This window comes from Hypomesus nipponensis, chromosome 17, assembly GCF_054491055.1.
Source record: "Hypomesus nipponensis isolate SF chromosome 17, ASM5449105v1, whole genome shotgun sequence".
Classification (NCBI taxonomy): Eukaryota; Metazoa; Chordata; class Actinopteri; order Osmeriformes; family Osmeridae; genus Hypomesus; species Hypomesus nipponensis.
Genome location: NC_140377.1, coordinates 12,488,389 through 12,502,964, shown reverse-complemented (window position 1 = coordinate 12,502,964; position 14,576 = coordinate 12,488,389). Strand labels below are relative to the sequence as shown.

Below are 14,576 nucleotides of genomic sequence, written 5' to 3'. Positions count from 1 at the left end.
CATCTATGCTTTATGTAGAACTAGTTTCTTCAGAGCGTAATAGGATTTTGGTGGCATGGTTCGACATGTGATCGGTCTACACCAATGAGGTAGCTGCTTTTTGTCAACATGGATGGATGTTTTTTTTTTTTTTTTTTTAATTTATTGATAGCATTTGCAGTTACAAACACATATGAGTACATATACACACAACTACAAAAAAGTATAAACAAATCATATCCCAGGGAGTCTGCAAAGTCCAGCAAGGCTAATTAGCAAGCAGTCCAAATCATAGCATCACTTAGAGTAAGTGTGGTGATGATAAACTCGCCCTGGGCGCACAATGTGCCAGAACCGCTACTGAGAGTAAGAACAATTACAATTTCATTCAGTCACGTGATGTCACAAGTGTTGAATATATCTGCCTTCAGAGCTTTACAGTTTTTACACAAATCTGTGAATATCTTATGGAGTCCAAATATTTATTGACTTCACTCTCAAACACAGTAAAGAAAGGTTTAGAGCCCCTGAATTTACACTTATGGATGTAGCGATTAGGAATAAAAGATTAATAATGAAATATTTTCCATCCTTGTCTGTCTTAAGCTCGACCACACCAAAGAAAATATCTTTAAAACAAAATTAGAAATCCGTAACAAAATAGGTTTGGATAAATTCAAGGACATCTGACCAGAATTTTTCTGTGTAGAAACATTTCCAAAATAAATGGGATATATCTTCATCTGACCATTTACAAAAAGAGCATTCAGATTCAATATCTGGTTTATACCAGTTAAGCACACACTTTGCTGGGTAGAATCTGTGAATTAATTTAAACGCAAGTTCTCTCACTTTATTAGTAAGCATACATTTGAAAGGTTGTATGTTAGAATAGGTTATAGGGTTGAAATAGGTTTTATGTGCATTTAGGGTTAGTAGAGTGTATTATTTATGGTATCTGTTATTTAGGAAGTTTCAGTATTAGGGTTAGTATAGTCGATTATTTATTGCCATCTGTATATTTAGGAAGTTTCACTTATTTAAGCTCAGCGTAGATGTAAATTATGTTCTGTGTACTTATATGTTATGCCAGGTGCTTGCGTTGTCTTGTCTTAAAAATGTCAGTGCCCAGTCTGACCAGACTTGAACTTGAAAGGCAAAGACCAAACGTTTTTCCAAGGGACTTTCTCTATTAGACTGTTCCAATATGGGATTATATTAGGAATAGTAACAATATATTTTTCGTATAAAGTCCTAATTGTTTTATTTTTTGTCCGGCACGCGGCAGAAAAGCATACATTCCCCACAGCAATATCAGATAAATCCATATTGTGAGTCAGTGGCCATGGGAAATGAATGCCTCCCAGCAGCATTCTGATTCTAGAAGGAATTGCATCAAAGACAATTGCATACTCCTTAATCAAAACAGGAATTTGAAATTTCCGCAAAAAAATCTGAATAACTGTACAGTCTGCCATTTGTTATAGAGTTGGCCAACAAGAAAATATTATTCCTGTACCAGTTTTCAAAAAATAGAGATTTGTTTTTGAAGAAAATGTCCTTATTATGCCAAATGTAATATCGATGGGGTGAGAAGTTATGTTTAAATAAGAGAGACCAAGGAAAAAGCATGTGTTTATGAAAATTGGGCAGTTTGATTGCCAATTATTTTTGATACCCTACAATCAACATCCAAAGAGGCCGCCAAATAAGCAAGTCTGGAAATTCCCTCCGCTTTTGTCAGTAACACTCTTCCTCTCAAGGATAAGTCTCTTTGTAGCCAAGAGTTTAATTTATTTTTTGTTTTTTCAATGATTGGGCTAAAATTGAATGGACTTCTTGTATTGTGGTCTTTAGTTATTAATTTTCCCAAGTATGTAACCTGATCCCTCATAGGGATATCACACATACTTGGCACATAACATTCTTTAACTGCCATAAATTCAAATTTTCTAAGTTTAATTTGAGACCTGAAGCTTGTGAAAATCTTCTGATCAACTCTATCGCAGGGGGAATCTGGGAGGCATTTCTCAGGAAGATGGTTGTGTCATCAGCCAGTTGACTTAAGGATGATACTTCGTTCAGCCAATGTTATGCCTTCCAAGGCACTGTTAGAGACATGTAGAGCTAAGATTTGGGAGGCAATCAAAAACAAGTACGGGGAGATTGGGCACCCTTGTTTGATTCCACGTGACACTCTGAATCTAGGGAAAGTATCAAATTTCAATTTGACTGCACTACTACCATTTTCATACAGGGTCCTGACAGTTCTGCAAAACCATCTCCAAATCCAAACGTTTTAAGCGCTTGCAGGAAACAGCCATGTTCAAGCAAGTCAAACGCCTTATAAAAATCAAGGAACAGAATGAAGCTGTTGTCAGTGATAAGATCATTAGAATCCAATAATCTAATATTATTTGCAATATGTCGTTTCCTCATGAACCCAGACTGTGATTCATCTATAATCAGTGTTGGGGGTAACGAGTAACAAAGTAACGTATTACAGTAACGATACTGCTATTATCGGTAACAAAGTAAAGTAACGCATTACACTCAAAATATTGGTAACTATACTACTTTACTAGACCTCAGGAACGCGCTTTCCTGCGTTACCCAAGCCATTTTTGCCGGTCCGAAAAGTTCTCTTTTAGTGGGCCTGTATGCTTCCCTGTGTGCTTACTTGTTTGGACACCGTTGCCACAGAGACCGATTTGAGTGACGTAGCTGCTGGTGCGTAGACATTAGGCGCGTTCGACATGGGCTGACTTCATGCAGCGCTGCAGCCGGCTGCAGGCGGCTGCCTTGAATCTGAGAATGCCATTGGCTGCTTCAAGTCAGCCGGGCTGCAGGCGGCTGCATACGACGCCGCATTAAGTCGAACGCACCTATTGACAACCCAGTATCACATGATGCTAGGTTGGCGTAGAAGAAGGAGGGAAGCGGGAAAATGGATGAGACGGAGACGGGAGGATCAGCCAGTGGCGATATTCTCATTATTTTAACGTTGTTGCTCGAAAGGACAAAAATATTACAGTAAAATGCACTCTGTCCAGGCAAGAGGTGTCTTAACTGCTGTCAATTCAATGAGATTTTAAAGTGAGGCATATTTCTTTGGTCAGACTGTGGACAGGCATAATATTTGTTCAAGTGAATGGCTGAGTTTTATATGCCATTTTGTTTTAAACGTTTACAATTACAATACACTATGTGGAAATGCTAAGAGATGCCCTTTATTGAAAAATAAAGTGATGAAAGGGCCATGATGTTTGTCCATGTATCTTTGCGGTAAATTTGGACATTTGCTCAAAACATTTGAAAGTAAAGTAACTAGTTGTGAAGTTACTTTTCAAATGCAGTAACTAGTAAAGTAAAGTAATCTAGTTACAATTTTCAGAAGTAACTAGTAACTTGTAACTATAAAAGTCTAACACTTCTTTAAGTCTATTAGCAAAAACTAGCGCAAATATTTTGTAATCGTTATTTAAGAGAGAAATAGGGCGCCAATTCTCTAGACAGTTTTTGTACTTGTCTGGTTTTGGAATCAATGTGATGACAACCTGCATCATAGTTGTTGGAAGAGCTTCTTTCTCTAAGCTCTCTGAGAAAAACTTTTACCAGAAAGGGAGTTAGTAATTCATCAAACATTTTGTACAGCAGTTATACCATCACACCCTGGGCTCTTTAATCGCCTTCAACACCTCTTCTTGGGTAATGCTATCATCACCGTAGTCTATATCTTCTGGGGATATAGTTCTACAATGGCTGATAGAGTCCATAAATTATTGAGTTGTTACCTCCCAGTAATTAGATGTGTAGAGATTGTTATATATACCCCTCCATGAGTCACCACCTTACCGCAGTGGAGGGGTTTGCGTGTCCTAGTGATCCTGGAAGCTATGTTGTCGGGGGCTTTATGCCCCTGGTAGGGTCTCCCAAGGCAAACAGGTTCCAGGTGAAAGACCAGACAAAGCGTGGCTCAAAAAACCAACCATGAAGAAACACAACAATGGTTCTCAGTTGCCCCTGCCCGGAAGCGGGTCACCGGGGCCCCCCCCCTGGAGCCAGGCCCGGGGGTGGGGCTCGATGGCGAGCGCCTGGTGGCCGGGCCTTTTCCCATGGGGCCCGGTCGGGCACAGCCCGAAGAGACAACGTGGGACCCTCTTCCAGTGGGCTCACCATCCGCAGGAGGGGTCATGGGGGTCGGGTGCAGTGTGAGACGGGCGGCGGCCTTGGCGGTCCGATCCTCGGCTGCAGAAGCTAGCTTTAGGGACGTGGAATGTCACCTCGCTGGCGGGAAAGGAGCCTGAGCTGGTGCGCGAGGTAGAGAGTTTCCGGCTAGATATAGTCGGCCTCGCCTCGACGCACAGCACGGGCTCCGGAACCAGTCTCCTTGAGAGGGGCTGGACTCTCTTCCACTCTGGAGTTGCCCTTGGTGAGAGGCGTCGAGCTGGGGTGGGAATACTTGTTTCCCCTCGGTTCGGTGCCTGTACATTGGGGTTCACCCCGGTGGATGAGAGGGTAGCCTCCCTCCGCCTTCGGGTGGGGGGACGGGTCCTCACTGTCGTTTGTGCTTATGCACCAAACGGCAGCTCAGAGTACCCACCCTTTTTGGAGTCTCTGGAGGGGGTGCTGGAAAGCGCTCCTCCCGGGGATTCCCTCGTCCTCCTGGGGGACTTCAATGCTCATGTGGGCAATGACAGTGAGACCTGGAGGGGCGTGATTAGGAGGAACGGCCCCCCCGATCTGAACCCGAGTGGTGTTCTGTTGTTGGACTTCTGTGCTAAACACGGCTTGTCCATAACGAACACCATGTTCAAGCATAAGGGTGTCCATATGTGCACCTGGCACCAGGACACCCGAGGTCTCAGTTCGATGATCGACTTCGTAGTCGTGTCGTCGGACTTGAGGCCGCATGTCTTGGACACTCGGGTGAGGAGAGGGGCGGAGCTGTCAACTGATCACCACCTGGTGGTGAGTTGGCTCCGATGGTGGGGGAGGACGCCGGTCAGGCCTGGCAGGCCCAAACGTAATGTGAGGGTCTGCTGGGAACGGCTGGCGGAACCCTCTGTCAGAAGGAGCTTCAACTCCCACCTCCGGGAGAGCTTCGATCATGTCTCGGGGGGGGCCGGGGACATTGAGTCCGAATGGGCCATGTTCCGGGCCTCCATTGTTGAAGCGGCTGACCGGAGCTGCGGCCGCAAGGCGGTCGGTGCATGTCGCGGCGGTAACCCTCGGACCCGGTGGTGGACTCCGGAGGTGAGGGATGCCGTCAAGCTGAAGAAGGAGGCCTATCGGGCTTTATTGGCTGGTAGGACTCCTGAGGCAGCTGATGTGTACCGGCAGGCCAAGCGGAACGCGGCTCTGGCGGTCGCAGAGGCAAAAACCCGGGCATGGGAGGAGTTCGGCGAGGCCATGGAGAATGACTTCCGAACGGCTTCAAAAAGGTTCTGGACCACCATCCGGCGACTCAGGAGGGGGAAGCAGTGCTCTGTCAACACTGTATACGGGGGGGATGGTGCGCTGCTGACTTCGACGGGGGACGTCCTGGATCGGTGGAAGGAATACTTTGAAGACCTCCTTAATTCCACCAACACACTTTCCGACGTGGAGGCAGAGTCTGGGGACATCGGGGGGGGGCCCTTCTATCTCTGGGGCCGAGGTCGCCGAGGTGGTTGAAAAGCTCCGCGGTGGCAGGGCCCCTGGGGTGGATGAGGTCCGCCCGGAGTTCCTTAAGGCTCTGGATGTTGTAGGGCTGTCTTGGTTGACACGACTCTGCAACATCGCGTGGACATCGGGGACAGTGCCTCTGGACTGGCAGACCGGGGTGGTGGTTCCCCTCTTTAAAAAGGGGGACCGGAGGGTGTGCTCCAACTTTAGGGGGATCACACTCCTCAGCCTCCCTGGGAAAGTCTATTCAGGGGTCCTGGAGAGGAGGGTCCGCCGGATTGTCGAACCTCGGATTCAGGAGGAGCAATGTGGTTTTCGTCCTGGCCGTGGAACAGTGGACCAGCTCTATACCCTCCGCGGAGTCCTGGAGGGTACATGGGAGTTCGCCCAACCAGTCTACACATGTTTTGTGGATTTGGAAAAGGCGTTCGACCGTGTCCCTCGGGGGCTCATGTGGGGGGTGCTCCGAGAGTACGGGGTACCGGATTCCCTGATCGGGGCTGTCCGGTCCCTGTACGACCGGTGCCAGAGTTTGGTCCGCATTGCCGGTAGTAAGTCGAACTTGTTTCCGGTGAGGGTTGGACTCCGTCACCGATTCTGTTCATTACCTATATGGACATGATTTCTAGGCGCAGCCAGGGTGTTGAGGGGGTCCGGTTTGGTGACCTCAGGATCGGGTCGCTGCTTTTTGCAGATGATGTGGTCCTGTTGGCTTCATCGGGCTGTGACCTTCAGATCTCACTGGAGCGGTTCGCAACCGAATGTGAAGCGGCTGGGAATGCGAATCAGCACCTCCAAATCTGAGGCCATGGTTATCGACCGGAAAAGGGTGGAGTGCCATCTCTGGGTCGGGGAGGAGATCCTGAACCAAGTGGAGGAGTTCAAGTATCTCGGGGTCTTGTTCACGAGTGAGGGAAGAATGGAGCGCGAGGTCGACAGGCGGATGGGTGCGGCGTCCGCAGTTATGCGGGCTCTGCATCGGTCCGTCGTGGTGAAGAAGGAGCTGAGTCGAAAGGCAAAGCTCTCTATTTACCAGTCGATCTACGTTCCTACCCTCACCTATGGTCACGAACTATGGGTAGTGACCGAAAGAACGAGATCGCGAATACAAGCGGCCGAAATGAGCTTTCTCCGCCGGGTGTCCGGGCTCTCCCTTAGAGATAGGGTGAGAAGCTCGGTCATCCGGGAGGGGCTCAGAGTAGAACCGCTGCTCCTCCGCGTCGAGAAGAGCCAGCTGAGGTGGCTCGGGCATCTGATTAGGATGCCTCCTGGACGCCTCCCTGGTGAGGTGTTCCGGGCACGTCCCACTGGGAAGAGGCCCCGGGGAAGACCCAGGACACGCTGGCGGGACTATGTCACTCGGCTGGCCTGGGAACGCCTCGGGGTCCCCCAGGAAGAGGTGGTGGAAGTGGCCGGGGAGAGGGAAGCCTGGGCCTCCCTGCTTAGGTCGTTGCCCCCGCGACCCGATCCCCGGACAAGCGGTAGATGACGACGACGACGAGATTGTTATAGAAATTATAGCGGTGGACGGTTATCTCTCTTGGATCTTCAATAAGTTTTCCCTCCACTTTAATTTGATCTACAGTAGCCAGTGCATTTTTACTCTTTTCAAGTCTAAAGAAGTAGGCTGAGTTTTGTTCACCCTGTTCTATTCATCGTTTTCTTGACCTTATATATGCTCGTTTAGCTTTTGATTTATAAATGTCATCTAAATTATTTCGTAATTTTTTTGTAAAAAGGCAAATCTGTCCTATTTTTCTTTGCAAACAAAAACAGAGCATTGTGTTTCACACTATTTGTAAGACCCCTGGCATTAATAGTATGGAGGATTATAGGGGCCAAAACTAAATAAATACATACTATAACACAAAGCTTAAATACATGACTAATTATACAATGTAATGCCTAATTGACATACAAAATATATAAATGTTACATGTGTTTGTGTGTGTATATATATATATATATTTATTAACGTTTTAATGTGTTCACATTTATTTACTTATCCTTACATTTATTTATTTATCCTTACATTTATCCACGGTTTAACTTGCTGCAGCAAAATAAATCCGTTGTCCCCCGTCAGCAAGTCACAGGGCGATTTATTTTGCTGCAGAAAGTTACACCGTGGATAAATGTAAGGATAAATAAATAAATGTAAGGATAAATAAATTGAATGTAAATAGAAATAAATAAATGTGAACACATTAAAACATATATATATACACAAATATATGTAATATTAATATATTTAGTCTCATTTAATTTGTAATTTATATATTTTGTATGTCAATTAGGCATTACATTATATAATTAGTCATTTATTTAAGCTTTGTGTTACAGTATTTATTTAGTTTTGGCCCCTATAATCCACCATATAATAGATTATATAATATATATATATATATATATATAATATATATAATAGAACAATATCAGGTATAACCTGAAAACTGGAAGAATAAACAAGATTCTCTCTAAATACTTAGTTAGAAAGTTGTTATACACTCTGCAATTGAAAAAACAAACCCCTTAGCAAAAGACCACAGGCATGCATGCAACTTCTGTATAAATATGTTGATGTCCTTTGATGAAAACAGTTAAAGACAAATCTGTTTAAGCGATGTAGCGGTGGCAGTGATTGTTGTCTTTGTTAGGCGTAGCGACGGTTGCTAGCTGTGTTAGCTAACATTACCTGGCATTAACCACCCCCCACTACCTGTACATCTTGCACACGAACAGTGCTCGATAAGTCTCAAACTATTTAAGACTTCAATATCTATGTTTTGTAGAGCACTTTTCAGCCCAATTACCTCTACAAAATCTACTATGTGTGGCAAAATAATATATCCTGACAAGCCATGCTGAACAATTTGATCTATAAGGCCAGCATGCAATCTCTGACACGGCTAATGTCTTCCATTATCTACCGAATCTAGATGTCCCTATCTGCCTTCAATCTTGTGTAGCTGCGTTGGTCGGAAGATAACCACGCCCCTCTCGTTTGCATGAGAGATCGGAAATAAATACAGCAATAAATTAGCGGGGGGGGGGGGGGTCCCGTCTGTGAGCGATGCCCACGAAAAAGGCCAGTTGGTCTGCGATATCTGGTGAGACCTGGCTGTGTAGGTCCACCATAATTTCTTTTTTTTGCTCTGTTTGTTCCTTGACCCCAGCGACACGTAGATTCCACCTCCTCTTGTAATTATCAAGCTCATTGCACCTGTCACAGAGCACACCGCTTTGTTTCTCTAGGAATCCAACTTTGTCCTCAAATGTTTTACTTCTCTTGGCGGCTCGCGGCTTCGGCGCATTTGGCAACGGTTGCGCCGAGTCCAAGCCCACCTGCTCCGCCAAAGTCACCTCCATCTTGCCTTTCTTGACCTGCAGAGCCTTCTTGGCATATGAGTGCATTGTGCTACTAATATCTTCCTCTTTGTCCATTTCTGGGTCAACCGAGTACAACTGGCCGAATAGAAGAGATAAGTCTGTGCCTTTTGTAAAGTTAGCTAGCGTTAACACTTAGATTATCGGGTGGTTTGCGTTAGATAGCAATAGGGTTGCCAACCGTCCCGATTTTTCCGGGACATCCCGATTTATGGGTGATTTTGATTTGTCCCGTCCGGGACAGCTGCAGTCCCGTTTTCCAATCACAGCCTCGCGGGCCGGTATTCATATTCAGTGAACTATGAGCAGGTGCGCGTGTCAGAAGGGAGAGCAAGTGCATGGAAATATTAACGCAAAGGCCCTTGCATCACCAGTGCAGACGACCATCAGAAGCTGAAAGCACTCCTGGCCTTGGCGATTTACCTGACTGAATTTGGTGAATGATGATTTCAATCATTTTTATATTTTCTGGTATATCTAAGTTAAGTTACCCAGGAGCTCTGTTGACATAGACTTAGCTAACGTTAGCTACAGCTTGATGAATTGAGTCATTGAACACAGGAAGACAGAACGCAACGTTACCCAGCTAGCTAAAGCTCCGGTGGAAAATTCCAAATGAACTTATGCAGCCCTTAGTGCCGCTTACACACAACAGTGACACTGAAAGATCGAAAGCTAATTTGAGACAATATAAAGATGGAAAACCAGGCTAAGAAACAAACGTAATTACCTTCACTAGACAACGTTTTACCAATTGGACAAACTGCTATGTTGTCAGCCAAAGAAATTTGCTTGCTCGCAACGCACGCTCGCATTAACCATGGAAGTCCCTAACTAGCATCACATCAGGCCCATAATTTGCATACATTAGCGGGGGGGGGGGGGGGAGGGGTTGAAAGTGTCCTGCATTTGGGGTTGAGGAAGTTGGCAACCCTAGATCGCAACTACCTTTGGCCGTTTTTTAAAAAGCCGGAAAAGTAAGGAAACGCGTAGAAAAACGTCTTCTTCAAGAAGTCTCTGAGTTGTCAGGTATTAGGATACCATTTGAAAGCCCTCAATTCGTGTTAACAGTTCAACAAACCGAGGTTTGCTACTTCATTGCAGAGTGATAACAGAGTGATGTTACCGTGACGCCGTCTTGCCCTCGCTCCTCATGGATGGATATGGTTGACATATAGAGGATGGGACCTTGCACGTCACCTGGATGACCAGAAATTCGCCCCCGACAGTGTTTTGCATGTGATACACTGCGGCTGCATAAGTGCCTGTGAGACAGGCAGATGTTCCTGTTTTTCAGCAGGACTGTCTTGCACAATGCACAGACTTATGTCGTAGTTGTAAATTCAATTCATTCATTCATTCTTCCACAAATGAAAACAACCAAGGCCGTACCCATGGAGTCAACATTGGGGGGGACAAATTAATTTTGTTATGATAATTTCGGACAGCGTGCGTGGTTGCCTGTCGTAGAGTAGCACATTTATATTTTTATATCAATATATTGGGGGGGGGGGGGGATTTTGACCAGATTTGGGATGTGTCCCCCCCACTATTTATTATGATTACGGCCTTGAAAACAACACTGATCCACCATAAAAACGATCTTTATGAAAAATATGAAATATTATATATAAAACTGTACAAAACAGCATAAGGAATAACAGATTAAGGACACTCAGTCCTCACTGTCAGTGTCAGGACAGTTATCTTCCAGTTCCTCAGTTTCTTTTTTGTGTTGGCACAATTACAACAACGACATAAGTCGAGGGAGACAACGTGTGTGTGTGATAGAGGGTGTGACCCATCTGTACTCTACGTTAAACGCTGTGATCATTTAAAATGCATAGTAGCTAAACTGGCATATGCCCTGCCCTAAATCAACTCCTGATTCAGTCCCAAAGACCTGCATTCTTGGTACTCTGAACCATCTGAAAGGATTGTCCAAAACTAAGCAGGCAACAGTAGGAAATTTAGACTATCACATAAACTTGTCTCTCCTGCAAAGGACTGGATCTAGATTTGGACTTGAGCAAGAGTGAGCAAGACTGAGCGTTTCATGCCAAAACTGATTTCAGCACATGTTCTCCTTTGCTGCACAGGACAGGCTTAGAATGTTTGCCTTTGACGTGTGTTGGTGGTCATCGTTTATGTACAGTTTGAGTATAGAGAAAGAGCCTCCATTCTGTTTTTAAACAAGCATTTGTTGGTGCTAAATGTAACAACATGTTATGTCACTGTTATTGTCAAGAGTTTAATAAATTGTACTTCAGGGGTGTAACGGGGTAGACATACTTGTAAAACCAGCCTGATGGGATAATTAATTGTATGCGAGCAGGCCTGTACAATAGCAAAGGGTTTACAATAAAGGTGATGGAGGAGGTGTGTAGAACACAGACAGTCAGTGCAAAAATAAATAAAGACCATTTCTACCAGTATAAGTGAGTCAAAGACGGTCTTAATCTGTTAATATTTCATCTAACTGGCTGGAAGGTTAGTCCCTTCTGAGAGGCGCTAAGCATAGCCTACACTTAAACGAACGACATAAGTCTCTGTAACACAGTCCTGCAGAAAAACAGGAACATCTGCCTGTCTTACGGGCACTTTTGCAGCCGCAGTGTATCACATGCAAAACACTGTCAGGGGCCGAATTTCTGGTCATCCAGGTGACGTGCAAGAACCCATCCTCTATTTGCCAACCACATCCATCCATGTTGACAAAAAGCAGCTACCTTATTGGTGTGTACCGATCACGTGTTGACCGTGCCACCAAAATCCTATTACGCTCTGAAGAAACTAGTTTTACATAAAACACAGACGCATCAACAATCGACTGGAATTTCAGCGACAAACGTTTTTTTGGTAGCTTAGCACGACTCGTTCTTTTTTATGAGGTAAAGATTGTGTAGATGTCAGACTGTAGAGCGGGATGAAACGATAACAGGGTTCACCTTACGGCCTACTATAGTGGCGACAGCCAATGCCACGTGACATTCTGCCCCTGTTGTTCCTAGTGTGGATTAGGCCGCAAAGTGCATTTATTCAACTTTGTTTTGACAGCGGAAGAGTCATTAATGTGTGTGTGTTATGTCACAGTAATATAGGTTGAAGGCCACACCTGTGCCAAATTAGACCTCATCAGCCGTGCCATAAAGAAGCGAGACCAGTCCAGTTTGGGGGGGAATCACAGTGCAGCTACGAACCGCTACCAGAGACTAATCTCTTTCCCTCTTTCCCCAGACTCGACCAATGAAAGCGGGCACGGCCCCCTCCCTCGATAAAAACCATGGAGACAGCACAGGACGGACCCCGGGTTCCGACCCTGTTTGTGTTTTTGTCTCTTTTTGCCGACTTTATTTTTTTTCTACCACTTTAACGGTCCACCGGACCCTGTCTGCCGGGTGTTTTAAGTTGGGTTTTTGGCTGGAATAAAGAAGTTACCATTTACTCTCCGCCCGACCTATTTTCTTTGCCACAGCATGCATCAGCTATTGCTTGATAATAGTAGCCATTTCAAGTAGACCATAGAGATAAGTGTGAATCCGATCAGTACAGTAGGCTGTTGTTGAACTGTTAAATTATTAAATAGAAGACAATGTAGTTGATATTACCCCTGTTAAAAGCTAACTTATCCAGTGTTTCCCCGATGTTGATTTTGTCGTGGCGGCCCGCCACGGCTAAATTTCTGCCGCCACAGTATCAGAAATAGGGCTGTACAAGATTTTAGGCCGTCTATCAGCAGTGATTGTTAGAGTGCATGTCGGAGAATAGCAAGGACACGCGCGTCACAGCGCAGTTGAGATTGCGTGTGTGCGTCTTTGAGAACTGTAAGTTGTATAACTTATGTTTTCAGTTCATTAAAGCCTGTTATTGTATTAGTCTACAGTTATTGCAAATTTAAGTTAACTGGTGATTTTCGTTGTTTGTATTCTTCCCCTGCTAGCATAATTGCATGCCTGTTGATTCGATAGCGATAGCTGCCCTTGCTCGCGTTTGTATTTTAGATGCATTATTATGCTGAAGTAGTTTTAATTAACAGTGGGTATATTGTTATTAGGGTTAGGGTTGCTAAAGAATGCTAAGCCTATCAAGATCAAATGAAGCCAACAGTGTACATGCTTTCGAGTACCTTGATCGATAGGTTAGGCTACTGACCATTTACAATAAGTTGTTACGTCAATTGTTAATTGGCAACATATTTCTGCCATTTAGAACATAATTTAAGTAGCCTCACTGTATTGCTTTATGGAAAATAGGACAAAAATATATGCAATATTACATTTGTTATTAGACTATTACATTAACCTACTCCAAAATATAGGGTTAGAACTTTATTTCGGCCGAGGGGGAGGGGGGGGGGGGTCGGACAGACCTGCCCCCACTGCTAAAAACAAATCCTAGGGGAAACACTGTTATCATCAAGTTATATTTGTATTAAAAATAGTAGAACACTCACTCACCTATGAAAAATACTTTTCACCACGAATTGCAAAAAGTTCCTATCAAAATATGGATGTTATGGCAATTGTACTGTACTCCACTTAGGTTAGAATAGGTTATAGGGTTGAAATAGGTTTTATGTGCATTTAGGGTTAGTATAGTTTATCATTTATTGTTATCTGTAATTTAGGAAGTTTTAGTATTAGGGTTAGTAGAGTCGATTATTTATTGCTATCTGTATATTTAGGAAGTTTCACTTATTTAAGTTCAGCATAGATGTAAAATATGTTCTATGTACTTGTATGTTATATTATGCCAGGTGCTTGCGTTGTCTTGTCTTAAGAATTTCAGTGCCCAGTCTGACCTTTTGTTGTTTTGTGTACCTGACAAATAAAATACTTGAACTTGAATTTATGTAGTATTTTTATGTTTGGGTCCCAGGGAGACACCATATTTCTCTTTTGGGTCTCGAGCAAAGAAGTTTGGGAACCCCTGGGTTAGAGAATAAAGCACAGCTAGCATGTACCAAAACATAGCAGCGGCGAGTCATGTTGGAGGTGCAGTAGACGCTCGAAGACCCGGTAGAGGCCTCAGCACACTGACCTGCAGCACCACAACTGACCAACGTGCTGTCAATCGCCACCAGCAGCACAGCGCGCCGAGGACCCTACAACAAACTGGTCAATCTGGATTCCAAAAGGGACTGTCGCCATAGACCTGATAAAGACCATTCACTACCAGTAAAGGTATCATATTGATTTAGTATTGTGTGATTTTATATTATTTATTTTAGTTAGATTTATTTTGTGACATTTATAATAGGGTTTCAAATGCCAAAGGGTGATGCTCAAAGAGGCACTGTACAATGTTTAATGTGTGTGTATTGGGGGACAGGACATGGGACAGTTAGAAATAAAAGGTTAGTGAAAAAAGATATCCTGCCCATAATAGAAGCAAGTTTCAACTCGCCCAAGGTTAGTTCACATTAGAAGGAAAGATCTATATTAAAGAATCAAGAAACCTGGATGATTGCTTGATTGACATGGTGACTGATTGGTGTGTGTGTGTGTGGGGGGGGGGGGGGGGAGGGTTATGGATTGACAGAT

At 44.3% G+C, this 14,576-nt stretch overlaps 1 protein-coding gene across 3 annotated transcripts in view; it reads right to left on the bottom strand.

Annotated features, from left to right (window-relative positions):
- Positions 1–14,576, bottom strand: part of abcc1 (ATP binding cassette subfamily C member 1 (ABCC1 blood group)) — a 121,678-nt gene that overhangs the window by 68,937 nt on the left and 38,165 nt on the right. The window lies entirely within an intron of this gene.